This window comes from Anas acuta, chromosome 4 (assembly GCF_963932015.1).
Source record: "Anas acuta chromosome 4, bAnaAcu1.1, whole genome shotgun sequence".
NCBI classification, from domain to species: Eukaryota; Metazoa; Chordata; class Aves; order Anseriformes; family Anatidae; genus Anas; species Anas acuta.
In genome coordinates, this window is record NC_088982.1 from 30,984,942 (window position 1) to 31,011,345 (window position 26,404).

General features: G+C 42.1%; 1 protein-coding gene across 1 annotated transcript in view; it reads left to right on the forward strand.

Annotated features, from left to right (window-relative positions):
* Positions 1-2,468: 2,468 nt before the first annotated feature.
* RASGEF1B (RasGEF domain family member 1B) overlaps positions 2,469-26,404 on the forward strand; it is a 134,331-nt gene continuing 110,395 nt past the window's right edge. The window contains exons 1-2 of the mRNA XM_068680477.1: positions 2,469-2,513; positions 11,478-11,531. The gene's annotated coding sequence lies outside the window, so the exon portion shown is untranslated. The remainder of the gene's footprint in view (positions 2,514-11,477; positions 11,532-26,404) is intronic.

A 26,404-nucleotide genomic window follows, 5' to 3' on the forward strand; every position in this document is an offset into this window, starting at 1 on the left:
GTCTAAAAAAAAGGTTAAAAACCTTTAAGAAGGTTTTAAAGGTCTAAAACCTTTAAAAATGCTTTTAAAAAGGTTTTAAAGGTTTCAAAGTCTTTTGATTTTTTTTGTTTGTTTTTTAATGGTCTTAAAACCTTTAAAAAGGTTTTTGACTTGTAAGGCCTAAAGGTAAGACTGGCAAGCTTTATTGGCTAGTTGCATTTTGTTGCTAAAGAACAAGTGAGATGCACTTGTTTTAAGTGTCTTAAGTGTTTTTGAAGCTGGTAAGGCAAAACAGTCAGTGGAGATGAGTATTTTGTTGAAGGAGAGATGAATGCAATTAATAAATCTGTGGTCTTAACTTAATAAGATGGTATTTTTTTATTATTATTTTTTAATTTATTAAAATGTTGTAGCCTGTCATACAAACTGTATCTAAAGTGTTAGCTTGAGATAGATGTAACTGGGAAGGTGGTGTAAGTGGTAGCCCTGGCAGCCGTAGAGTTAAGATGGGTTGCAGTATGGCTAAAAATCATGCTGTTTCTCATTTCTGAATGACTGAAGTTTGAGCATTGTGTTTAAACATGGAACTCTTTCCTGGCTGTTTATAAAGGTATTTAGGTACAAATGATTTTCTTTGAGTCCACATATAAAAGTGTAAAGCACAGGTAGGAACGGCATACTTGCAAGTAACGTTTGTGCTACTTTTCCTGAATGGTGCGCTTGCTTCTTGTTCTGAGTGGGTGTTTTGGATTGCTTTTCCAAGGAACTCTGCTAGGCTGAGCTCCCCTTGGCTGAGGTGAGCCTGGCTACAGAGGTACTGAAGGCTGAGCACCACTGGAGTGGTGAGACCTTGACTACACACAGAGGAAGACAGCCTATTAAGTTCGGGGGGGTCTCCACATTTCAGGATATTGGTTAATAAAACATGTGATTCAATTTGTGACAAATGCACACAGAACAAGTGGCAGCAGCATGTTCTTGTTGTTTGCTTCTTTGTTTTTGTGTTGGACTTTGATAATGTACTTGCAATGCAGTTGGCAGGGAATATCATTATATGTGGGACTGGTTTTGTAAGCCTCTTGAATAAGGTTGTCTTACCAAATGTCCATAATGAGTTTGCTCTTAAATTATTTAAGAGTTCATTTGAAATAAACTCTTTTAATGTATCCACTGAATTGCCTAGTGTACTTGGGAATAACCAATTATGTATCAAGTGAATGTTTGTTTTTTCTTTAATTTGGTGTTAGTGACATCTGGCAACAGTGTTGTTGACAAGATGGTCTAAAGGCTCTTTCTGCTAGAAAAAAGCGTGACTTTTTTTGCAGAAGTTTTTTTTTTCTTCCAAAAGCTGTAGCTGAGTAATGGTTAGGGATTGTGCAGAAACTCAGAGCTTATCAGTTCTGCTGATTTTACACCAACTTCATGTGTTCTTTGCTGGTGCTGATAAAAGCTGTGTCTCTAGTTGTTACTGCTCAGCTGGGCCTTCTGAATGGTTACCTGCAGAGTCATACAGTAAATGTCCGACTTGCCCAGTGCTCTGGGTGGGATCCAGAAATTGCTTATGTATCTTACTTGGATGGCCTCTTATTTTCATTGTTTTAAGGTTTGCCAGAGTGCCATCAAACACCTGTTGAAGCCAATTCAGTACAGACTCTATCAAGGTGCATGTTATTAGCTGACTTGCTCACTTGCACATCCTGCCTTTGGGTGCGCTTAACTAAAGGCTAGCAGAATTTCAGGGCTGTGCAGGGGCAAAGCGTTAAACCTCAGGATTTGATCTCAAGTTATTTAAATGTTTGGTTAGAGAGGAGACACAGCACAATTAACTGTTCTGCTTGCTGTTTAAAATTAATTATCCTTTACTGGCTTCCGGATTTCTTGTGTTGCCTTAGTGGCTTTATTCCTTTGATCAAATTGTCTCTGAACATGAAGCTCTTTAAGAAGAATCATGAGTGTTGTCTAGGCAAGTTTCTCTTCTGTGATGTGTGATTCTTAGGTGAAAAATATTTAATTCCACATATCTGAGCTGTATTTGGAGGATGGCTTCTCATCTACACTGCTCCTGATAGAGGGGCAGGGATGAAAGCCACAGTTGACTTGATACAGACTTGACTTTACACCCTGTTTCCTTGACGCTGTAGTTCCCAAGAAGCAGGGAGCATTGCACACTGCTCCAGTTGTGTCCAGTCAGTAGCTGAGGCTGGGAGCAAGTGCAGTTCTGGTGGTTTCTGCAACTGCAGACCTGCTCCATGCAGGAGAGGTGCCCAGGGACCTGCTGGCTTGTGTCCTGCTTGGTCTGGCTGCTGGGATCGAGCACTAAGTGCTGCTTGCAGACTGGTGTGTGGATGGGGTGTAGGAAAAGGATATGGTGACAGATAACTCTGATAAGAACTTGGAAAAGCAGCCATGAGTACTTTAAATGATTTTTCTGTGGTATGTTTTTACCTTTTCTTTTTCTCCCCGCTGAATTTGTTTTCCTTCTTTTCTAGTCCAGACAGTCCCGTGGTGGTGTGAAGCAAAGCACTAAGCAGAAGGTATGCTCAAACTTTTTTTAAACAGTTGATTTGTTTTATTTCCCCTATAAAGCATTTGGGTGCCTTTGTGTTCTGACCATGCTAGAAAACTGAGAATTCTTGAGTGACCTAATGCTTTCTCTGACTGCCTACTGACCTGGATGCATGCATTAGTAAGTTATCATTTAAGCAGTAATGATATTTTGGGTTTAAATCATGCAGTAACAAGCTGATCTAAACTTATTTTTTCAAGTGGTTTTCATTTGAAAATCACATAGTTCATCACCCTAAAACCACTTGGTGTTTGGTGTTGAAAAGACTAGATCTGATTTCATGTTATACAATTTTGTATCTGTTTCATTAGACCAGTCTCAACCATTTGTTTTACTAAATGGTCTCACTGAGGTTGCAGATAAATGAGGATGGTAGTGTCAGACCTTGGGTCACTGGAAGAAACGTGCATTTGTAATGCCAAGGCAGTCACAAAACTCCAGAGCCTTTAAGGTCACTGGAAGGATTCTCAATGACTTGAGCAGGAATTGAAAGAGATTTTTCCAACAGGCCTAGGGCTACATTTTTAGGAGACCTTGCACTGATGTTTTTTGTGGATAATTGGCAATTTTGCCTACAGTCGCAAATCTGAGCGGGGCTGTATGCAAATGGAGCTTTCACACTTGGCCCTTGTAGTTAGTAATTACTGGGTGATATGTGTAAATCTGGGAGTTGATGGAGAACTGAACTGATGTTTTCCCATTTTATGTGCTTTTTCATTTTCTTTCTACTTCAAGGAAATTATCTTTTGACATGGGTGGCTGGAAAACTGTTTAGAGTGCAGTATCAAGCAGGAAGGTTGAAGATAGGAGATGAGTGGCAGGTGCAAGCCTGTCCTTAAGCTGCTCAAAAATCACAGCTGAAAAGTGCCCCAGTGACACACATGGAGTTCTTTGCACTTGCCTACAAACAACAATTAATAAAACTGAAATCTTTGAGTGGTCTAATACCGAGCTGAGGTTAAAAAGCTGTCACTTCCCTGGGGTTTTCCCTTCACGGTTTTAAGGATCATGTGCAGGGGAAGAGACTGCCTGTGGTCAGTGTGCCAGGGACAACAGCTGGAGTCAGACATGGTTAGTGCTGGCAGTCTGTCAGGTAGATATCGGGGGGGGGGAGGAAATGGTAGAATGTGAATTATTACTGACACCTGGTATTTTCCTTGCCATCCTGATGAGTTTCTCAAGTTAAATTTCAGGATGCTTTCCCTACTATCACCCTTTTTGTTTTGTTTCTGTACTGTCTCCTTAAGCTTTCTGCTAATTCTGGGTTTTCCTCGCTCCCTAGCCCACTAACCTTGTTACCTTTGTTCTTTTCAAACACTGCACTTGCTGGTCCCTCTTACGCTTTGCTGCCTCATGCAAATATAATGAGCTGTGGTAGTGAGCTGTGCTGTTGGAGTGCTCCCACTGCAGACTCCCCAGATGCTTCATTATTTGCTTATAATGCTAGCATGCCTGCAGGGCTTGGTTGAAAAGGCTGTGGGGAAGTAAACTTGACAAGGCAGAGAAGTTGGTAACCTTTTGCCTTTTTTCCTTTGCATCAGTACAGCATTAGCCGTTGTATCAAGTGATGCCAGCTCACCAGTGAAATAGCCAGTCATGCGGGCACTACCGTACATTTCTTCTTTGCTCTACTGCTAATAGCAGTGGGTAGTGTTAGGCCAACTAGATCTTAACTCCAATCAGAGGTATAGGGCAGAAATGTGATGTTTTGTTGTGAGAAAAGGAATGTGTGTGTGTGTGCTCATATCCTGCTTAGGAGGAGAAACATGACCCTGGAGTGATGTTTTCTCCTGGTATGAGAAAAGGAACACCTACCTCCTTGTACCCTGCATGTAGAGGATGGAGTCCGAGTGCAGGAGAGTGGAGGGGGGCTTGAGGTAACAGTGAAGGGTGCAGGAAGCAGCTTATTTAGCCTGAACCAGGAAGAGAAGCCAAACCCTTCAAGAAATAAGCTTCTGGCTGATGAAACTAGTGGCAGAACACAAAGGGTGCGTGTTTGCCCTACCTTGCTAGCCCAGGTGCTTTAAGCTTTCCAGCTGGAAAACTAAGCTGCCTTCTGACAGACTTGATAGCAGAAGCTAAAATCCTTGTCCTCTTTGATTTGTTCTTTAAATCATAGAAAAATGACATCAGTCAAAACTTACTGGGAAGACTTTGTCACCGCAGCTGCTCTTCCCCATGTGCTTCCACTATCTTTTAAAGATAAAAGGGGCATACAAATCTGTGTGTAGAGATGGCTGGCAGGTAGTGTGGCCTCTAGGGGTCTGCTTTCATTATGCCTATGTAATTATGACTGGCTAAGTGTCTCCAAGCAAGCACATATAGAATTAGTAAAGCTCACTGATTGTTCTAATGGAAACAGTGATGTGCACCAACTCTGGAAGGCGTGCTCTGTTCTCTAGATGAACTGCCCCTCAGCGTTTCTTCCCCTTGGGCTGTGCTGTGGGAACTGGGCCTCTGAGAGAGGAGCTAGGAGGCTGTCTGCGTCTCTCAGTGGGATTGCATGCATGGTTGGCTGTCTGGCTGCCATGCATGAGAAGTAATGTGGTTATCTGTCTTGAAATAACGTGGTTAATGTTCTCTGTGGAGCATGATCGCATGCAAGGCTGAAGGATCTTAAGTGCTGCAAATCCCATCGTTAGGAAGTTGTGTTCACCAGCGTACCTTGGGCTGGCCTCGCTTGCTCGGTGCTGGAACTGCTGCTGTCAGTCGTGTGTGCTTGCTTTACCCAGCTGTGACTACTGTAGGGGAAACATGAATGTTGTGTGATGGACCCTACAGAGCTATGTCATAATTCAGAATAAATTTTTATGCTAAGCTTAAGTGTGTTATGTGGTCTGTCCGGTAAATAGACTTGTTTCCTAGGTTGTTTTCTGCACAAAGTTGAACAGATATTTTTTTTAGTGTTATTAGCATGTCCTAAGTGAATGAACTGACTTTCACCAGCCAAGTTAACAAGTGGGAGTCCGGGATCTTTAAAGATGGGGAAAGCACTGGAAGTGAGTTGCATCTTCAGAAAAACTGTCCCTGTATGTTTGGTTCTGGAAAGACTAAAACTTGGAATACTGTACAGGTTTGGACAGGTTACAATGCTTAGGCAAGGTCACTAAACTTGAGTTAGGCTATAAATATCACTCAGTTTTTCTCACAGATTTTGTTACAGATCAGCTTCCTTTCCTTGTGAGAGGTTGGCAGGTGTCTTGAGTGTTTCCTGTGCAGTCTAAATACAAGATCCTGTAGGGAAAGAAGGTACCAGCTACGCTTGAACTTGTAAAAGCCTTTTAGCCTTCAGGGCTGTTCCCTCTACTCCTAGGTAAAAATTGTTCCTCTAAATCCTTATCAACACTGCTTGGCCAGAAGTAAGGCTTTTTTTCCAAGCAAAGGACACTTTGCTAGTGTTGATGGAAAGCCCAATTCAATTTCGTTGCTTAAAGTTAAGTATTGCATATACTGTCAATTAAGAGGTGAGACTCCTTTCAGACTGCTTTAGACATGTGCTTGGTTCAGACAGGCCTCCTTGAAATACTGCCTACGTGAGCATTTTGGTAGTATTTAAATGGTTTCCCTTAAATATGTTTATCTGTCTGTATCTCCAGTTAAGTGAACTGCTTCCTGAAAAGGATAAGTGTTCTGATGAAAGCTGTAATTTTTCTAATGAGCTGGATCTTAGTTAATTTGCAAGCTCTAATAAGGTACTCTTCAGTGAATAGGTTTGCTGCGAGCCACCTTATTTTGCATCTCCTGGTGAATGCATCAAAAGCAACCACTCTTTATTGCCAGCCTGTTTCCTGAGCATTATTTGGGTGTAGCCTTTGAAGAAACCTGGGGGATCATGCTGGTGCTCCTGGAGCAGCTTATGCTTAGACCCCACATGTGATGTCTACTGATGCCACTGGTGGAGGACGGAGTGGAGCTGTCAGCTGCAGCACTGAAGCGTTCCCTGTCCTTAGGCCTTGATGGAGAAGGCCCGTGGGAGTCTTGAAACAGAAATGGTGTTTTGTAGCAGGTGGGGGTAAGTAGCGTAAGGATCTATCCATCAGTGCCCTAGCTGTGGGACAAACTTGTCAGGTTTTCCTCTTTTTTTCCAGTGGGCAGTGTAGCTATTGATTTCTTGTCAAGCTGTCACAGCAGCTCTGGTAGCAAATGAGGGCTGTTTCGCCAGCATCAGAGCTTAGGTTTTAAGAACCCATCAGATAGTTACTTGGGGCAATCATTACTATTCTGCTTTGGTTTAAAAGATGTGTAATAGCTGGTGATTATGGTAATGACTCTCTGCATCTCTGAACTTGCCCCTTGTGTTCACTTCATCAGCCGCTATTACGCTTTTAATGCAGTCTGTTGGCAATGAGTGTAGGCTGGTAGGCTTCTGAACCTACTGGCCACAGAGGATTAACCGATGAAGAAGAAAGGATGGGGGTTAAAGGGACAGGTGAAAATCTGCTGGAAAAAAGACTTTGAACTCAAGTAAACTGAAAAAAGTGATTACACTAGCAGTTATCTCAGCTGCGAACAGCTCAGTGATAATTTCCTGTCCATTTTTTGGTCCTTTTTATATTTCAGTATGGGGTGGGCGGGAGGTCCATTATGGTTTAAAGTACTGATGCTCTTGGAAGTGAAAATTATCGCAGTGAAAATCTTAATTCAGTACTTCTATCATGACAATTTGTTCAACGCAACAGTGAAAGCCTCATTAAACTGGCGATAAAGGATAAAACTTTTTTTTTTCTGGAATTTTAGCCCTAAAAATTACACTTTGAATTCACGTGCTTTTTTTCTTTTTTTTTTTTTTTTTTTTTCCCCCAGTGGTTACAGGGTACCTCCTGTTCCTTTCTCCCTATTTATATTTTTCTTAATTGTTAACTCTGGAAATGCAGTACAGAATGAGAACTGATCTGTGAGCTTGACATACGCCTCTGAGTGCAACCCTGCTGTACAATTAGGCAGCCCAACTGGTTGTGACAAGCTATGCAGCCAATGAAGAGATTTTCCTTTCTTCATGTTCTCAGGTGTTAATGTCTTGTTGTGACTTATGAGCAATTATACCACTTCATACATAGTGTGTAGCTGTTTTCGTGCAATTACCGTTCTGCACTTGAAACACGTATTAGGAAAAAATACATTTGTTAACCTTGCCTTGTGAGTCATGTGTTGAAACCTTTTAACCTGGCAGGAACATTCATCTGTTTGTTAACAGGGTAGCTCAAGCTGTTTGGCTGAATTTCTGGGTAGCTGTAGCTGCAACAGCAGGAATTGTCTTGGGCTTAAAAACACATTTATGTTAGGTTCTGCGCAGTGCCAGTTTCTTTGAGTGTAGTAAATTGGGAAAAACAGATACAGATAAAGGGCAGAACTGCTGAGAGGTTGAGATGAAATGAAATTGGTTTTTCTACTCATACAGAAATGGGTAGCAGAGATCAGGCTAAGGTGGTTTTTAATCCAAGCAAAATGCTTTAATGAGGGCCTCTGCTTTTCTGATGTGTGAGAAAGTGTATATCAAATTTGGGTTCTTCCTATGAGCTGAAAACTGAACCCAAGTCGCTAAGAAGATTCTCGGTGACTAAATGAGTTAATGCTAATTAACTGCTTTTATTGCTGTAACTAACAGGATAGTGTGGTGCGATTGCTTTTTCTTGTGTTTGACTTGGGTCATAAATACACTGCATGTATTCAAGTTGCTAGTTAAAACAGGTTCTGAGGCTCCCTCACATATTCCAATAGCCCACGCTAAACCTCAGGCAGAGCAGAGGAGCTATTAGCGGGAGAGAAAAAGGATAATGTGAATTCAGAGAAGAAAAACTCACTACAAAGACTTCTGTATAATTAGCACTGTTGCTGAATGTAATCTAACTGATGCAATAAAAATGAAAATGTAGTTGGAAGAACTTGAACATGACTTCTTGTGTGCAATGAGGACAGGTGGCTACACAAAAGAGGCTGATTTTGAAAGTGCCGAGACCTGCAGCTCCTGTCACCTTCAGGTGTTTTCCCTAGCAGGTGACAGCCTAACATCTGAATGTCTTTGAGCCCTTTGAGAGGTTCTTAACTGAGTATGCTCAAACACTGAAGATGGCTTCCTGGTGAGTAGAATTGGGTTGGTTTTGCAAGTGGCAACTGAAGGGCATTATAGGATGCTTATATCAATCCACTGAAACATTTTGTTTGAGTTAATCATAAATTTCTTCTCCAAATCTCAAGGGTAACACACCTGTGATTTCTCACGACCTGAGCCACCTGCCTGCTTTCCATAAGAAATTAGTGTGGATGTGGGGATGTTATAAATGGGGAAACCGTGGGCTCTTGGGAATCTGAGACTTCAGGCGTTTTTGTGGTACTCAGTCTTGTTGCTCATGCCTGTGTGTGAGGGTTGATTGTGCTATAACCTGGTAGAGAGTCCTTTCCTGACATGAACAGCTGGAATCGGGGAGGGGCTGATTCTTAGCTGGTAGGCTAGTTTCTTAAATAAAACCCAGGCCTGGTGGTGATGAGGTTTTGTCTAGTCCTAGAAGCTTTCCGGTTGATGGTTGACTAACAGCAGCAGGGAAGCAGTCCTGCCATTTTGAAAGGTAAGGAATCTTTTTCTTCAGGCAGGAAGAAGATAAGAGGTTAAGTCCAAGGCTGAGGAAATTCAGGTCAAGTGAAGGTGTGGCTGTGCTGGAAAGATGTCACTGATTGTCCTTTGGGACAATGTGTTTTGTGGAGAATGAGGTAGCATTTAGGATGCAAAAATGTATTTCAGCTTCATGGCCGTGCTTGACCCAGTAGTTATGTAGTGCTAGATCTTGTTTTTACAAGAGTAAGCCCAGTTGTCTGATATATTGCAGTTACTATGGAGGGTAAAAGTTTTGATTTTTAGGATGAGAAACAATGGAAGAGAAGACTTGTTGAACTACTTTTCCTTTTAAACTCATATTCACAAGTAAAAGATTTAAAAGGTCACTAATTTGTTCAGTATATGTATTTGGACTTCCATGGGAAATTCCCTCCCCTTTGACTTGTCTTGCTAAGAGTATTTTCAGATGAAACCTTCAGGGCTTCCTCTGAGGCTGGATACAGTCTTAGGGTTCTAACCCTGTCACTTAACAGACAGAAGTATGTATCTTTCTGCTCCTGTGAACTTCAGTAGAAGAAACCCCAGTAATATATGAAACATAATGTTTGTTTTTCTTAGCCAAAAAACTCATTCTAAGTTTTGGAACCTATTTTTATAAATGTTTGTTATTTTTCTGTTGGCTTCTTAATGTTTATCTGAGAATGCTTTGGATCACATGTGTGAATTTCAGTTACACGAAGTCTGAGTTGTCTAGCTTCAGGTGTTCTGTAACAGAACATCTCTGCTTCGTGCTGTGTGCTGCATCACACAGGGGATTCAGCTTCAGTGGCAGAAAATGTCTCAATGCACCAGTTCCCGTCAATGTGGGTGAAACTACTGTGAACAAGCACTGAGGATTATTACCTTCCGTGCTTGACTAATATGCTGAGCAGCCTTTGGGCATACAGTAGGCTGAAAATGTTTAGTGCTCATTTCTCCAGCCTTTTTGAGGAAATGCTTGCCTAGAGTTGAAATGCTGAACATGTTTAAGGAAAAAAAATGTATCAACTGATTCCAGTTTGAGAGCCTAATTTTGCCTTGAACTCTTAAGTTTTTAGGTCGTCTCACAGGCAAATATTATGTCTTTATTGGGTGAGCTATTAGCTACACTTTGCATTAAATGAGGATAAGTAGTTTTCTTTGCCCTGTTTTGCATTTTATCCCAACAGCTTTTCCATTAATTGTGCTGCAAACCTTCATTATCTAAATAGGATGCAGATGATGGTCATTAGACTGGAGGGTTGATCCTGCTGGCACAGTTAACAGTCTCTTCACTGGGGCACGGGAAAATACAAATTATCAGCTACATTTGGGTTAGTATTTTAGATTATTTCTGTATATTTTATTGCTGGGTTGGTGTTGATAACTGTTCTGGAAATAAAACTGATTAGAGACTTGAGTAGGGCTTGATGAAGGAAAAGAACTAATGTATTTCTAGCAGGTCAGTGCTCATTCTTGATGTAACGTTCTGTTTAGAAGTTGAGGATGTTATTGAAAGCATTGCTGTGCACAAACCCAAGTTGGTGGGCACCAGGTTACGGTCATTGTTAGTACTTTAGGAATATTGTGCATCATGTGCTGAGATGCCGAAGTGCTTGCTGTGTTGTGCAGATTCATACTGACAAGGAGATAAAATGAGGTCCTGGTATGTGAACACAGATTTCTTGTCAAAGGTATCGGTGGTTTGTTGAAAGTTAATGGCCCTTCTGCAAGTGGATGGAGGGTGACACATAGAGCACGGGTGTTTTCTGACTGACCTCTCACTTAGGAGTGTCTCTTTGAGCCTAACACCCCTCCAGGAATGCCTTGTCTGTTACAGTAGGAGGGAAAACTTACCAGAACAGCTGAAACTGACCACTGCGGAGAGTTGTGCAAGGGACAACATTCACATTTGATTTGTAAAAGTTTTGCTGGACTGTACTTTAAGTGCTTTTGTGCATTGATACTGTGATTACTGGGGGGTTGGGGGAAAAAAAGACTACTTAGGGTTCCATTGGGTCTTCCTACTTGTGGTTAACTCCTACTGGAACTTTGAGTATGCTCTTTTACAGAACTTCAAGCCCGGAATATTGTATCATGTAAAACAACTGTATACATTACAGCATATGTTGCACAACTTCACGCAAGAGAAACTTTTTTATTCCATGTCACCTAGCCAAAGGACTAGAAGAACCTAAGGGTAGCATGCATGACTTTATACCAAGGGAAACTGTTTTACTGTACAGTAGTGATTTGTTTCAATGTTTAGAGCCGTTTTGTTAAAAGAAAGGTGTTTTGTTCATTCTCCAGAAAATACAACAGTAGTTGTCCAGACTAATGGATCTTATGTCCTTTATTTTTCAGACTGTGCTTTTCAGGACATTGGCCAAGGAGAAGCCCTTAACTGCCCACAAACAGGTAAGCTAACCTTCCATTGTGCGCATCTTTTTAATATATTAAGAAAACAATGGCAACTACATGTATGTGCCTGGGTGCTCCTAAGACCAAGCAGCCTCTGCAAGTAAGTAGTGTAATGCGGCAGGGAACTTGAAAACCTGTGATTGAAACAGAGATGAACACCATTTCATTTTGCCTTCAGTTTCTGGGGTAAAGTTTTTGGCATGTTGCTCCCTGTTCTGACTTTGAGCACAGATGATTATGGGAAATGTTGCTGCCAAGCTGTCCAGATAGCTTAATGTTACTTTTACTTGAACTTTTAGTACATTGCTTTTAATACACATCAGGAGGGATGGAAAGTTAAAAGGGGCAGAAGGAACCATTATGGATTAGGTATTTGGAACAGAATTCACCTGAGGAAAAAAATTTGGTTTTGGATCACCCTAGCCATTGTGAGCATGTATCCAGCTTCAGTAAAAAGGGTTGCTGTGCCGTGGCTTAGCACCCTATGGAAACAATCCTGTATTGCTTCTGGGTCTTTTTTTTTAATATTAAATGGGCTAGCTTGATCTTTGACTTGATGTAAGGCTTTACTTAAAGTAATGCCAATTGCAGGGAAAACCGCTTGGATTTGTATTTCTGAAAGATTTCAGGTTGAATCTTTTAAACGTATGTAGAGGTTAATTACAAGAGGAGAAAAAAAGAAAAAAGAGGAAAGGAGTTCCAACAGTGTTCTTTTATGTGATGTAGACACGATTGTCACAGGACTGTAAGAAGCCTTCTGTGCCGTTGGTCTACATACTTACATATCTGGGGGAGAGTTTCTTCATATAAGGATTGTTCTTGGCCATCATCTTGCTTGAGTCAATAACTGTGGCTTTGGAAGATTATTTTTTTGGTTTGCAAGAAAAGGATCTAAATGCATTCCTTCTTTATAACTATCAGGTCTCTTATTTGATGTATTTCACTACTAATATAGATAACTCTTCTATGCTACAGAGTTTGACTGTTCTCTGCCAGTCTGCACAACAGGCTGTAACGACAGGCAGGTTTTATAGTGCTTCTGTCAGCTCGAGGCTGTTGCTGGTTTTGTCTCTGCTTTCTAGTACCTTTGTAGGACATGGCTTTGGTAGTTCTTGCACGTGTCACAGAGTTCATATTGCCTTTTTTTTTTTTTTCAAATGTTTATATTTTATGCATCAGGCTTACTCTTCTGAACTTCTTCCTAATTAGTGACTTCCAGAAATTGCAGTTTCTGGATTACTTGGATTTGTGTGGGTTGATTTTCATGTTTTTGTCTTCTAGTTGAACTTGACTTTTTTTTTTTTTTTTTTTTTTTTTTTTTTTTTTTTTTTTTTTTTTCAACCAAAGCAATGAGAAAACTGCCTTTATTTTCTACAGGAAGGCATGAATTTAGTTTTGCATTACCTAGGGCTTTTTTTTCATTCTGCAATATTGAAGAAATCATGGAGTTGTCACCAGTGCAGCATGTTCCAGTGGTGCTGGGAAATGTGATGTTGAGCATGGGAAGACCGGAGTGGAGTTAAAAACGTGTTGTCTTTGGGAGAAATGTCAAGTAGAGTCTGGTTTGAGAGAAAAGCTGGAGCTTCTGTAGGTTGGCTGCCTTAGAAGTGTGTGAAAGAACTTGGAATGGCTAATGTTATGGTTCAAGACTAATGTCCAATAGTTTAATGACTGGTTGCGGATCGCATTGTGAAGGAAGGTCTAGTGCATTCAATCGCAGCATGTGGGAGTAAACGGCTTAGTGTTATTCAGAATAGAAAGCAAGTCCTGCCCAGGGCGGTGTGGTTTGGGATCATGTTAACACTTTGCTTATTGGTAGGTAGGTGGCACTGCTGAGAAGGCCACAGTCTCTCCAAAAAGCTCCCGGTATTAAATGTACCACATCATTGCTCGTGTCTGAGCATGATTCGCTACTGAAAGACAAGACGTTTGACAAAAATTATTTAGCCGAGGTATATTTGATGACAGAGAAGCCATCAAGGGCAGACGTTGAAATAGTCTGTTTGATCAGATTGAAGTGGAGAAGCAGAGGTTAAAAAACAAGTAATGGGAAAGGAATGAGAAGAGTAACCCAAATGCAGGTGTGAATTTTTCTCCAAAGGAAAATGGAGTTTTACAGAAACACTGTATTGTGAAGTTCTTCATTAGTACAGAGGGGCCTAAGAAATGTTCTGAGGACATACACTGTCAGGGCAGGTAGATCAACTGGGTGCAGAAACAAGACTTGTCCATGGTATCAAGCAATTTATTTGCCCCTTCTCCCCTCACAGGAAAAAAACCTTAAAAAGGACACAAGTCACCAAGTGTTTTTTTCAGAGGCTTGGAAGCAAGTTTGATTTGAGAGGTAAACCTGTGTGCATTCTGAGCCTGAAGAAGCCCAGGGCATCACTCAGTGAGTAGACTCTCTTCAGATTACCCCGAGCAGTAGCAGGTGGCAGTTTTTCAGGCTTTGTTTCCAGCCACAGCTCTATCTCAAGAAGCAGCTGTGGAGTGAAAAACACAGGAAAATAGGTGAGCTAGTATAAAGTCATTTATTTTATGAAGGGACATACACATTTCATGCATCTTAATCATGTAATTGCAAAATAAAACTTGGTAATGCATTCCAAGTACACTATTAACAGTCCTTTCACAATCCTTCACAATCCTTCATCCCTTCAAGAAATTCCTTCTTCTGCTTGGATACCTGGGGAAACTGGCTGCCCATGGCCTGCACAGGTATGTTCTTCTCTGAGTAAAGAACTGGCTGGAGGGCCATGCCCAGCAGGTAGTGGTTAATAGAGTTAAGTCCAGCTGGCATCCCGTTACAAGTGCTGTCCCCCAGGGGCTGGTACTGGGGCCTATCTTGTTTAGTATCTTTATTGATGACCTGGGTGAGGGGTTTGAGTGTACCCTCGGTAAATTTGCAGAAGACACCAAGTTGGGTGATATTCTTGTAGGTCCTTTCCAACCTTGTGTTTCTATGATTCTATGAAAGGGGTGGGGGTGAGATCAATAGATGATTTTCAAGCTGAGGATTCCTGTTGATGATTGGGAAACACAAGTAAGTTTGAGAACGAAGACAGGAACAACCAGACATGGGATAAGTGAAAATAATTATGATGCTGCATTTTTGTACTCAAAATAGTAAGTAAAAGTTCACGTCTAATATTGTGTCAGCATGTTCACTAAGACATAACTACATGGAAGGGGCAAAGGAGAACAACACATGAGTTTTGTCTGTCTCCATCTGCCTGTTGACAGATAACGTATATAGCTGCAACAACAGCATGCTCAGGTTTGCTGGGGGTGCTAGCCAGAATGCACTGACTTGTGTGGACTGCTGAGATACTGAAGTGCTTTGCCTTCCCTGACAAGCACTTCCTGTGTTCCTTACACCAGTATTTAATGTCATGATTGCTTATGTGTTGATGAACCTTGCAGAATAGGAGTTCATCTTAGTGCTGTGTGGTTTAGCAAACTGAACCCCAGAGGATTATCTGCTGACTGTGATGAATTGCATTGTAATGAGGATCACAATACCAGCAGCTGAGCCTTCTGCTGGGGGATGCACAGCATGGGGTCTGAATGCTGCAGTTCTTAGTCAGCCCCCATTGACTTGAGTTTCCAAAATCAGCAGGAGCAAAGATGATTTCTGTCCGTGTTTTCTCCCTGTATATTCTTTAGGAAAAAGCACTTGGACTTCATTATAAAGCTCAGCTGTCTGTAACTGGTCCTGTCACGGTTATAAGTTGTATGTATCTTCCCCCTTCTCTGCATTTATTTCCTGGGGAGCAAGAAGGATGGCCAGGATATCAGATGGTTCCAGAAACCTGTTACCACTGTTACTCTTCTTACACTAGCTACTTAGGACTTGTGATCCTTAGTTTCAGTAACATTAGCAAGGCTAACTTCTGCTACTAAGATGTGAAATTTGGCAGGACCAGTGAAATTTGGCGTCATAATTTGACTAAGCATAATATCTCCTTTTTTTTTTTTTTTCTATCAGAGGAGCCAGGAAATAACATCTCTGTCCTGTCCTGTAGCCTTGAAGCTGGTGTGTTTTCCTAATATGTAACACATTTTGGAACTTCGTATAGTTTGTTTTTCTGTGGATGTTTGTGATAACAATATAAAACAGCTTAAAAAGGACCTTCTTTAACTTGAGTAATAAATGTAAAAATTGTCAGGCATTACTGCTAAGACATTAATATGAGAATTATATGTTTCTGAAGATTGTCTGCCTTGGTGTTAAATCTCTTAGCATTTTTAGTGATAGCAATCCTGTAGGGTAGAGACATTTATAATTCGAGCTGTCTTTTTGTGGATTCTAGAAGATGTGTTTGAGTTTATTGCAATTCATGTGCTGTAGGATTTCCTTAAGAAAAACGGGCAATATACTTTAAAGGAAGTGATCAATGCTGGAGTAAAATCATGCTGCAAGAGATGTTTGTAAAGCTATGGCAGGAGTGTTATACAATGTGTTAAGCCCCTGGCTCATTCTGTTTAGTAAGCCCTGGTACATGCTGCAGAGGCTTGTTTTCTGCCATCAGGCTGTAATTAGAGTTTAATTCGGCCTTGCATGTTTTGGAAATATGCAAAGGAAAACCTTTTGTTTCCTGTTCTCCTGGCTTCAGTTCTTTAGTAGTTGCCCTTTGTCAGTGTTGTTTCCCTGAGACGGCTTAAAGTTCCTTTTGGAACTGAAATTCTTGTTTCTCTCTTAACCCTCTATGCTCTGCATTTAGGCCTTGCTCTAGCATTTAAAATGGAAACTTAGGCCCTGTGTGCCAGTCCTGTACGAGCCCGCCAAGGGGAGGGCTCGGTTTTCAACTGCATTTTGAGGGAGGCATATGTGGCATGTTATGGATGAGTTGTGAATCTTGCAGAGGAGGGGAGGGCTATCAACACAGCTAGGACTCGATCCTACTTGAGTGCTCAAATTTTTTTTTGATCAACTGATCTAATTTAGTACCAACACTTTGTTGGGCAAGTTGCCACAGCTGCTTTCCTTCTCAAAACTCTGCAAAATAAAGGAAATCCACTTCTGTTGGCTTCACTTCCTGTGTTGGATTTAAATTATCTATAAGCTGAAGGTGATGCCTCAGCTGTGCTGTTTAAATCTGTGAGGAAAGTTCTGTTCAACTCTAAAAGCATGAAAGCAGAACATGGATCCATTTGAAATCGATGTCATGGAGACATAGCCAAAGAATGTTGGATTAGTGCTTAACCAGCCGAATGCTGCTGCAGGTTGTAAAGTCATGTCCTAGTCTGCTTCAAAATGGCTGTAAAATCAGGTACTGCTAAGTGTTTTTCCGTGGCATTTCAGAATCAAACAGGGCACACACCAAATAATGAGCCTTGTTCCTAGAGCCCTATCATAGAATTGTTTACACAGACCTGCAAACGAGATGGTATTAAAAAGATGGAGCTTGTATTAGGCAGGATTCATCTTTGAGTACAGCAAAAAGAGCACAATCAGGATGAAACTTAAGAGTAGTTAAAATGTATTGTTTTGAATATAATAGCTTTTAAGCAACTTTGAAAGATCCCTTTAGCAATAAACACTTGTTTTGCTCCAGTGCTATTTCCCAAACTGTGGAAAATAATATTTTTATACCTCCTCACACTTAAAAATGCAAGTAAAAAAAAAAAAAGCCACTAAGATGAAACTGAAAAGAACACGAGGAGTAGTTACAGTTGCTGTCTTGTCTCTAATGAGCAAAAAGGTTATATGGTGGATGTAGTTTCCTGAAGCAGCCTGGAATTCAGCTGTTACTTCAAAAAGCTTGAAGATCTGAGGTTTGCCAGTGTGTTTGACTTGTGATGCCCCCATGTAAAAGTTAGTATTGCAGTGCTCTGCTGGGGACCACAGACAAAGCAGTAAGGATAAATCCAAATGTGATTAAAATGCAGTGAAAATAGTGCTTAGGGAGGCATGCAAAGCGTGGGCCAGCCTGGTACTACAGTTCTGTGGGATGTTAAAGCTTGAAGCTGGGCCCCTTCATCAGGATTGTTTTGATGATTGTCGTGTGGATGAGTGGTGGAAAGCCCTAGACCAGGCAGGGGAAGGTACTGACTGAAGACTTGGATAGAGCAGTAGTTCACAAAGATTTTTTTGGAGGAGGAGCTAGGTTGGGATTTCCTAATCCTGTTGGAATTCCCTGGCCTTCATATTTATCATACCAGAATATTTGTTGGACAGTAACCTGACATCTCAGTACTGAGGACCTAGCTTGGTGTGCTGCTGTACTCTGGATTGTCTAAACTTCATTTTCATGCTTAGCAATCTCTTTCCAAAGGGCTCTAGTAATATAGCCTGTGGTAGTGTCGGGTGTCTACTTTCCTTGAAGTGTTGCCAAGTTTTTCTTTCACTTCCCCCTTTAATCTGGTACCCCTCATGGAAGAACCTAGGGCTGTTTTTTTCTGCCTTTTTTTTTTTTTTTTTTTGGTGCAAAACTGTCCCTCTAACTTGGAGGGCTGATGAGAAATTGTTTAGCTGTGGTTTTTTTTGTGTGTAATAATGATCAAATTGTGTAGTTTACTATTGTACTATATTTCTTCCTTAATTAAGCTCCTGGTGTATAAAAATATGCCATTTGTTGTGCCGTAATTACAGTTTAGAATGGGACTGTCTCCTTGTCTGTTTCTTGTGTTTCGTCATGAGGGTTGCTTCACTTGTGTGTTACTTCTGGATGCTCACAGCAGAATGACCAGCTGCAAGAAACACTTTTGTCTATTCTGATGATGGCGGTGTTTTCATGATCTTTCCTGATGAGTGGTAGTAAATCTTGTGTGTTTTTAGAGACCACAAACCCTCACTGGCCATAAGAGCTAGAAATGTATTTTAGATTGACATGTAGTTTGAAGTTCTCTATTAGCCTTTTGGTCTTTGCCCTGTTGCAGTGGTACCTAATAATCAGGTTCCAACTCGTAAGGTGAATTTATGTCATTGGGGGCTAAGAAAGTGTGCTGACATAGCCATACTGTGGATTTTGGAGTATTTGATTTTTTTTTTTTTCCTGCTAAAAGGGATCCTCTAATGGGAATGTCAGTCCATATTTAATAATGCATTGTTACTTGTATCTTGCTCATAGCTATCAAAGGTGCCAGACTTTGCTGCAGAGGCAGAGTTTAACACCCGAAGAGCAGCATCTCTCCAATTTCTTACTCTGTAGAAATCAGGCATAATTTCATACTTCGTTGTCTGAAAAAAAAAAAAAAAAAAAACAACTGTTGATTGTCTTGTGTTTTGGAAACACTGCAGGAATGGAGATACATCCCACAGGGATGAATATTTTGTTAAATGTGTTATCTTCCACTGCTTTCCAGACATCCATGCTTTCTTCCCTCTTGTGACATGAAAATGCCTGCAGTGCTTCCTGTTCCCCTGCTTGTGGCATCAGCTTTCCTTGTGCAGCTGCCATTCAGCGCCTTCTGCTACCAAAGTGCAGTGGGCTTGAGGCAGGCTCCTGGCTGCTTGTTCTTGGTCTTGTTTTGTGCTTCTTGTCCATAGCTGACTCAAAGATGAGAAGTATACAGGCAATGGGCAGAGATGAATGCTGTGCTGGCACGCCGCCTTTTTCACTGCTCTGCGCTGGCGCTTTGACCCAGACTTGTGGTGTGCTGGGCACCTTGGTCCCGAGGTAGGTCTGAAAGCTCAGCTCCGGCTGCAGAGCTGGCCACCAGAAGCAGTGGGTGCACCTGCTGTGGCTGCTAACGTGGGACTTGGCAGCAGTGCTGAGCACTTGTGATATGTACGGGATTGTATATAATTAATGCTGGTGTCTTTGTGAATGCTTGTTTACTGAGACCTGGCTTAAGATCACAAAGCTTACTCTGTGCAGCATGCCAGAGACACAGCAGATGGTCATGTTTTGTGCCCTTGTAATCTGCTGTGTGTTTGGACCAGTGACCTAGAAGGGATGGGCTCTGTGATGCTTTGCCTGCTCTCTGTGGTCTGCCATTCTACCCACAGTTGTGCCCCTTTTGTGGGCAAGGTGTCATTGTGAATGTTAATTTGAAGAGATTACACTGCTCTCACAGTGGATGGTATCTAACACGGGGTTAGCAGCCTGAAACCGGGGGGTTTTTAGGCTGCTATGGAAGTAGCAGGCTTTGGAGGCATCCCATCTGTGCGTCTGCACAGCTCTGGCCATCCTGATTACAGCGTAGCTCCCGCTGTGGACACCTTCTTTCAAAAGAACCTGATGAATATTGTAAACATGCTGGGAACCTCTCCAGACTAAAACTACTTGACAGAAGCTGTCATCACAGGCTTGCTCAATCCTTTCTTCCTCTTGATTTCTCTAACTCTCCCCTGCAACTTAAAGCCGGGCTGGCAGGCTTTGGGGAGACTGATCAGTGGCAGCTTCTCCTTGCACCGTAGCCTGCTGCTACTGCTGGCATGAAAGGTGGCTGGAGATAGCAGTTGCTGGTAGTGCTGCAAGGTTTTGTTAAGGCACAGGCTGGTTCACTTGTACTGTGTCAGCCCTTGGCTACCCATCAGCATTATTCATTGGTATATTGGAGGAGAAAAATGGGGAGAGTGAAGCAAAGACAAATACTACCTCTGCTTTTGTGATAATGTAAGGGATCCATCGGAGTGCACACGAATTCAAACAAATTTCCTGATCCAGTGAAATCTTTGGCAGATTTTTCCTGTCTCCAATGAAGTAGCATGCAAATTCTATATGATCGTTGTGTGTTTAAATACATCCATTTAAAACTTAAGTAGAGCAGGAAAATAATAAAATGGCTTTACTGGAATTGTACAGATAGCTCCAAACCCCAAGCAGCTAGTGACAAAAACTGGTGAGAACGGATGGGAGTCCCAGCCCAAAAACAGGAGTTCATTTAGCAACATGGTCAAGCTGTGCACTTGAGCAGCTACCTGAAACAAGTAGGTCTGCAGTTCTGCATGGCTGTAGAGCAGATTTCTGTCTTTTTGCACCAAACCCTTTGCATGACTGAGTGGTAGAGTTGAAAAGTGGAGGAGGCACAGCACCTTAGGTGGTGGGATGGGGGAAGGATCCCACGTTATCTTAGCTTTCCAAGTGAGATGCTCAAGCAGTGTAAATAAGTAGAAAACAGTCTACCTCATAATTTGGCCTTGTGGGATGTGTTTTTTTTTAATTCACAACTCATGCTGAATAGTTAGCGCAATGATGACTGTACAAAGCATCCTCCCGTGAAAGATAAATGAGTTAAATAACAAGCCTGTTTCTGGTAGGAGTATCCAGATGGTGCTGTTGTACAAAAAGTTATTGGCAGGTTGTCTCAGCGTAGGATTGCTGCTTGCTATGAAGAGCAGCTTGTACTATTAGGAGTTTGGTGCTACAGAAGTTTGGTGCAAGCTGTGGTAAATGGGAATTTCTGACTCTCTGCAGTTGTGTCAGTCCCCAAGCAAGGAACTAGACCCATGTTAGGCCTGAAACACAAAGATATGGGAAAAATGCATGCAGTTAGCTGTCTTTTCTGACTCAGAGGTATAGAACAAGATAGTGTGGCCAGATAATGTTCTTGTTGTTTTCATTGGGATTATTATAAGGGGAAAAAATAAGGATTCTCTTCATAGAAATCCCTATTCCTTTGCATTATGGGGATAGGAGGCAGGTAGGTGTTCTGAAGTAGCTAGGAATCTGAGACAGAGGTGGTGGTTTCCAGTGGTGAGAGAATAAAAGAAGGGTAAATCAGAAGCAAAACCTAAAGCTAATAGGGCTGCTGCTTTTAGTCAGTAAAATGCCATTAATATTCCCTGACATTTTAAAAAAAAATCCAAATACATTTCTAAATTAATTGCAGGTGGAAATGCAACTGCGTGGTGTCATTTCTGCATGATGAAGGGCTGCCATTGAATCCTGAGTTTTTTACGCCCTAGGAGGGTGTTCAGTGACTGGCAGACTAGTGAAAGTAATGACAGCTTTATAATGAGGGGACTAAAAGCTGAATGACAGAAACAGGGAAGAGAACTTGAGTGTTGTTAACTTAATCACTTCTAATTTCAGTTCTCTAGGTTTTTGTTAACCTGTTCATTTAGCTCTAGTGATCACTGGGGATAATGCCTTTGATTAAATGTATGTGGCACTCAGTGTCCTTGGGTGGTGTATTACAAAAAGATGAGATGACACTTGTCATTTCTGGTAAATGGAAAAGAATTAAAAGGAAAAGAATACAGCTTAGAATGTATTTGAGATCTCTTCAGTTCTTCAAGGTAAATAAGGGCCCAGTCCTCATTTGTGGGGGAAAAAAAGTATGAAATTGTTTGTGACTTTTCTTAAAGCAAATACAGTTTAATTTTGCAAGGAGAATGAAGTCCCAACAGGACAGACAACATATCTCTGAAGTTCCAAGGACTTCTTTGAAGAATGCTTTTGTTTTGGCCAGTTTACTTGGCTATTAAGTTATGTGCTAATGATGCTGATAACTGAAGCATAGAAGGGCAATTAACCTGTTGTATTAACTTACTAAATAAAATGCTACCTTCTCCACCCATAAAAACACTAGGCTCCCACTTAACCATGCACTTTCAGGTATTTGGTCAGGAGAAAAATGTTGCAGAGCATGAGAATAACTTGTTGCTTGGTCTGAGTGATACCTGTTTGTTTTGGAAGATCAGCTGCTGGGTTCTGCTTAGGAAGCTGGTCTAGGAGTGGAAGTTCTGGATCACTTTTTGTCAGTTTCTGGGTGCTCTGGTTAAAAGGGTTCATCTGGTCTGATTTTTACTTGGATCCTATCTATGGCTTTTCTTTCAGAAATGCTGTTTGATTTATTAAACGTATGAACGAAAACTTCTGTACTGGGATTTACCATTATACCTGGACTGTTAGGGAATTTTGTCTTCTTCCTTCAGCTTCTTGTTCCGTACTAGCAGGACCCACAAGGTGGCAATGTCCCACAGTGGGATTGTTAGGACAAGGACACCAGACTTGTTCTGCTTAAACCTGGCAGAAATGCAGGTAACTCGAATTTTGTATACAGGAGGGAATTGCTGGCAGGCTGGAGATAAAACTTCCAGGCTAATGACTCGAGCTTTTGAGGGCCTGCCTGATGGGGCTGCTTGGGCCAGAGGTGCTCTGTGCAGTTACCTACGTGGCAATCTACAGCTTGGCTTCCTGCTGCTGGGGGATGTTCTGGAATTCATGTCCCCATCTGATAGTTCCCTTTGTTTCCTTCCATCTCTGTTGGGTTGGAGCATGGGTTTTTTTGTTTGTTTGTTTTTAATTAAATTTGTTCACAATGGGTTTCTGCTGTTCCTGTTCATTTAGCCTGCTTTGTAGAGATCCTGTTGGTCTTGTCTGATTATGATTGATGTAAGTGTACAGAATTTACACCTTTCAGATAATTACTATAGCCCCTACTGTGGCAATGTTTGGTTTATAATGAGGAAAAGTAACATTTGTTTCCTAAGGTCAGGTTAGTCACATTTCCTGAAGCTGAGATTAATCTGATGTGGTTTGTCTGAAATAATGAAATCTCACTGTGCTACTACATGGCAAGTGAGTTGTGATGTTCACATAATGAGTCCCTTAATGAAAGTACAGCATCTCAGTAACTTCTGCAGTGTAATGTCTGTCTTGGTTGGCACAGAGCCCTTCATTAGTCTTTTCATGTGCACTGTAAGGTTTGTCTTAGTGGAACTCTTCGATACCCTAAACTCTGCTGAAAAACATACATACATCTTATTTCCCTTCTACATTTAAATAAGGTCCCTGGAAATAACACGACTATGGAGGGAGAAAAACCTGGCTTGCTGAGTAGCTGCCTAAACACTCCTCAGCTTTAGAGCTTTTTGACACAAGTTGCACAATGTAAATATGCTTGATAAGATCCTTAGTGTTACGTGCTCTCACTAACTGATCTTCTATTAAATGGTTAAGTTCTGAAACTGTATTCCAGTAAGCACTTGTATCTTCAGACACTGGCTTACAGTAAAGGATGGGTCTGTATATTCTGTTCTTCCTGTAATGCAAAAACCACTAGGGGATGAAGGTCTCTCCCAAAAGCTGCTATTTTAGCTGCTAATGCCAGACCTTTTGTATCGTGAGAGGTCACACATAAGCATTGGTGAGTATCTAGGTGCTTTGTAACTCAGGTTTGCTGCTTAACAGTTTTAGAGAATCAACCTTTTCTCCAGGCCTCATCAGCTTCTTTGCTTTTTCAGCTGTCTTAAGGTCTATGGGAAGTAGTAAGAAGCAGTTCTGAAGCTGTGGTCTGGTAGAGAGAGTACTTTGAGCAGATCAAACAACACATGTCTGCAGTCAGCCTGGGCTGACTTGAAACTGCTACAGCTATTTCAGCTGGTTTCAGCTTGCAGCTTGGTTGGTGGCCAGCTTGTTTGGGCAGCAGTACCAGAAGGGCAGTAGAAAACCAGTGCCTGCCAAGTTTTCCTGGGAAGATGGCAGTTCTGAATATCTGTTTATATTTTATTTACTAGAAACAGAGCTGATGTTTGGCATGCTGACAGCTCGAGGCTTGCTTAAATAATGCACTTCTCCAAGATTTTGTTTCCTTAACATTTTCCCCACCATTCATGCCAATTTTTTTTGGGGGGGAAAACAAAGCCAAGGACCTCAGTGACAATCCATCGGAGCTGGTAGTAACTTCCAGTGCTTTCTACTCAGCCACACCACTTGGCTTTCACATACTCTTGTAACAAACTTGAAATGCTTACTTGCTCCTTTTTTTTTTTTTTTTCCTGAACTTTGCTGTTTACTCATCTCCACTATTAAAATAATTCAGGGGGCATAGTTGGCTTCAACTACTGGCAGTGTGTTTTGATTCTTCACTGTGGCCGCCACCTACCTTTGTGTGCATTGAAAATGACTGGAGAAAATGGAGCACGTGGGCTAGGCTGACACTGGCTGCACTGGCAGCCAAGCTGGTGGGGGAAACTGACCCCGATAGGTAATGCAGGGGTGCGTAGCCCTCCTAAAACACCTCCTTTATAAAGGACTTGTATTTTTCAAAGCAAGATAATCTTCCCCTGCAGTTTTATGTGGTAGATGCTTAGCTACTATTAGAGTTTGCTTCTCCAGGCGGACAGACCCAGGTAGCATAGGGTGCGGTATGTAAGGGAAGAAGTTACAAGTCAGATGCCACTGAAGTGTTAACTTAAACTGCCTTGTAAAAAGGGCTGACTGCTGCGCTATATTGGAGTACAGCTTCTTCAGGTTGATTTAGAGTTCCATGTGCTAGAAGTTTTCCCTTTGTCACGCAGTCAGCTTCGGGATAAAGTGAGAAAATGGAGGCTTGAGCTCGGATCTCCCCAGGTCCATCCAGCTGTCTTGTTCTTTGTTGCCCTGTACCTCACACAGACTAAATTGTGTGGAAATATAGGTTCCAAACATGTAGTAGTTGAAAAACCATGACAATTTCTAATCCCAGAACCATTGAATCATTCTGGTTGGAAAAGATCTCTAATATCAAGTCCACCCATTAAACTAGCACTACCCAGTCCACCAGTAAACCATATCCCTAAGCACCACAGCTCCGCCTTCGTTGAATCCCTACAGGGATGGTGACTCAACTACTTCCCTGGGCAAACTGTTCCAATGCCTCATAACTCTTTCAGTAGAGACTTTTTTCTTCCCCAATATTGGACCTAAAACTCCCCAGGTGCAACTTGAGGCCCTTTTCTCATGTTCTTCAGCCTGGGAGAAAGAGACTGACCCCACCTACTACAGCCTCCTTTGAGGTACTTGTAGAGAGTTGTCCCCTGTGCCTTATTTTCTCTGTGCTAAATAAACACGGTTTCCTCAACTGCTCCTCTTCAGACTTGTTCTCCAGACCCCTCACCAGCTTCGATGCCCTTCTCTGGACATGCTGCAGCACCTCAATGTCCTTTGTGTAGTGAGGGGCCCCAAACTGAACACAGTACTCAAGGTGCAGCCTCCCCAGAGCCAAGTACAGAGGAGCAACCACTTCCCTAGTCCTGCTGGCCACACTGTTTCTGATACAAGCCAGGATGCCATTGGCCTTCTTGGCCACCTGAGCACGCTGCTGGCTCCTGTTCAGTGAGCTACCAACAAATCCCCCCAGCTCCCTTCCCACTGGCCAGCTTTCCAGCCACTCTTCCCCCAGCCTGTAGCTCTGCTTGGGGTTGTTGTGCCCCAAGTGCAGGACCCAGCACTTGGCCTTGTTGAATGTCGTATTGTTGGCTTCAGCCCATCGGTCCAACCTATCCGGGTCCTCCTGCAGAGCCTTCCTGCAGTCTAGCAGATCAGCACATGCACCTAACTTGGTGTCATCTGCGAACTTACTGAGGATGCACTCAATCCCCTCATCCAGATCATTGATAAATATATTAAAGAGGACAGGTCCCGGTACTGTGCCCTGTGGGACTTCACTAGTGATTGTCCTCCAGCTGGATTTAACTCAATTTACATGACTCTTTGGGCCTGGCCACCCAGCCAGCTTGTTACCCAGTGAGATGTGCACCCTTCCAAGCCATGAGCAGCCAGTTTCTCCAGGAGAATGCTGTGGGAAACAGTGTCAAAAGCTTTACTGAAGTCTAGGTAGACCACAGCCTTTCCCTCATCCACTAGGCATGTCATAATTAGTAAGGATGGAACAGTGGTGTGCTTTTTACACGGCTGGTCAGAAAAGGCCTCCATCCCTTTTTTTATTATTGCTCTAAGTCAATGAATCAGCAAGTTTGCAGATGACACCAAGCTGTGTGGTGCAGCTGACATGCTGGAGGGAAGGGATGCCACCCAGAAGGACCTTGACAGGCCTGAGAGATGGGCTGCGCTTACCTCATGGAGTTCAACAAGGCCACCTGCAAGGTCCTGCTTGTGGGCTGGGACAACCCTAAGGACAAATACGGGCTGGGTGGAGAATGGATTGAGAGCTGCCCTGAGGAGGAGGACTTGGGGATGTTGGTTGGCGAGAAG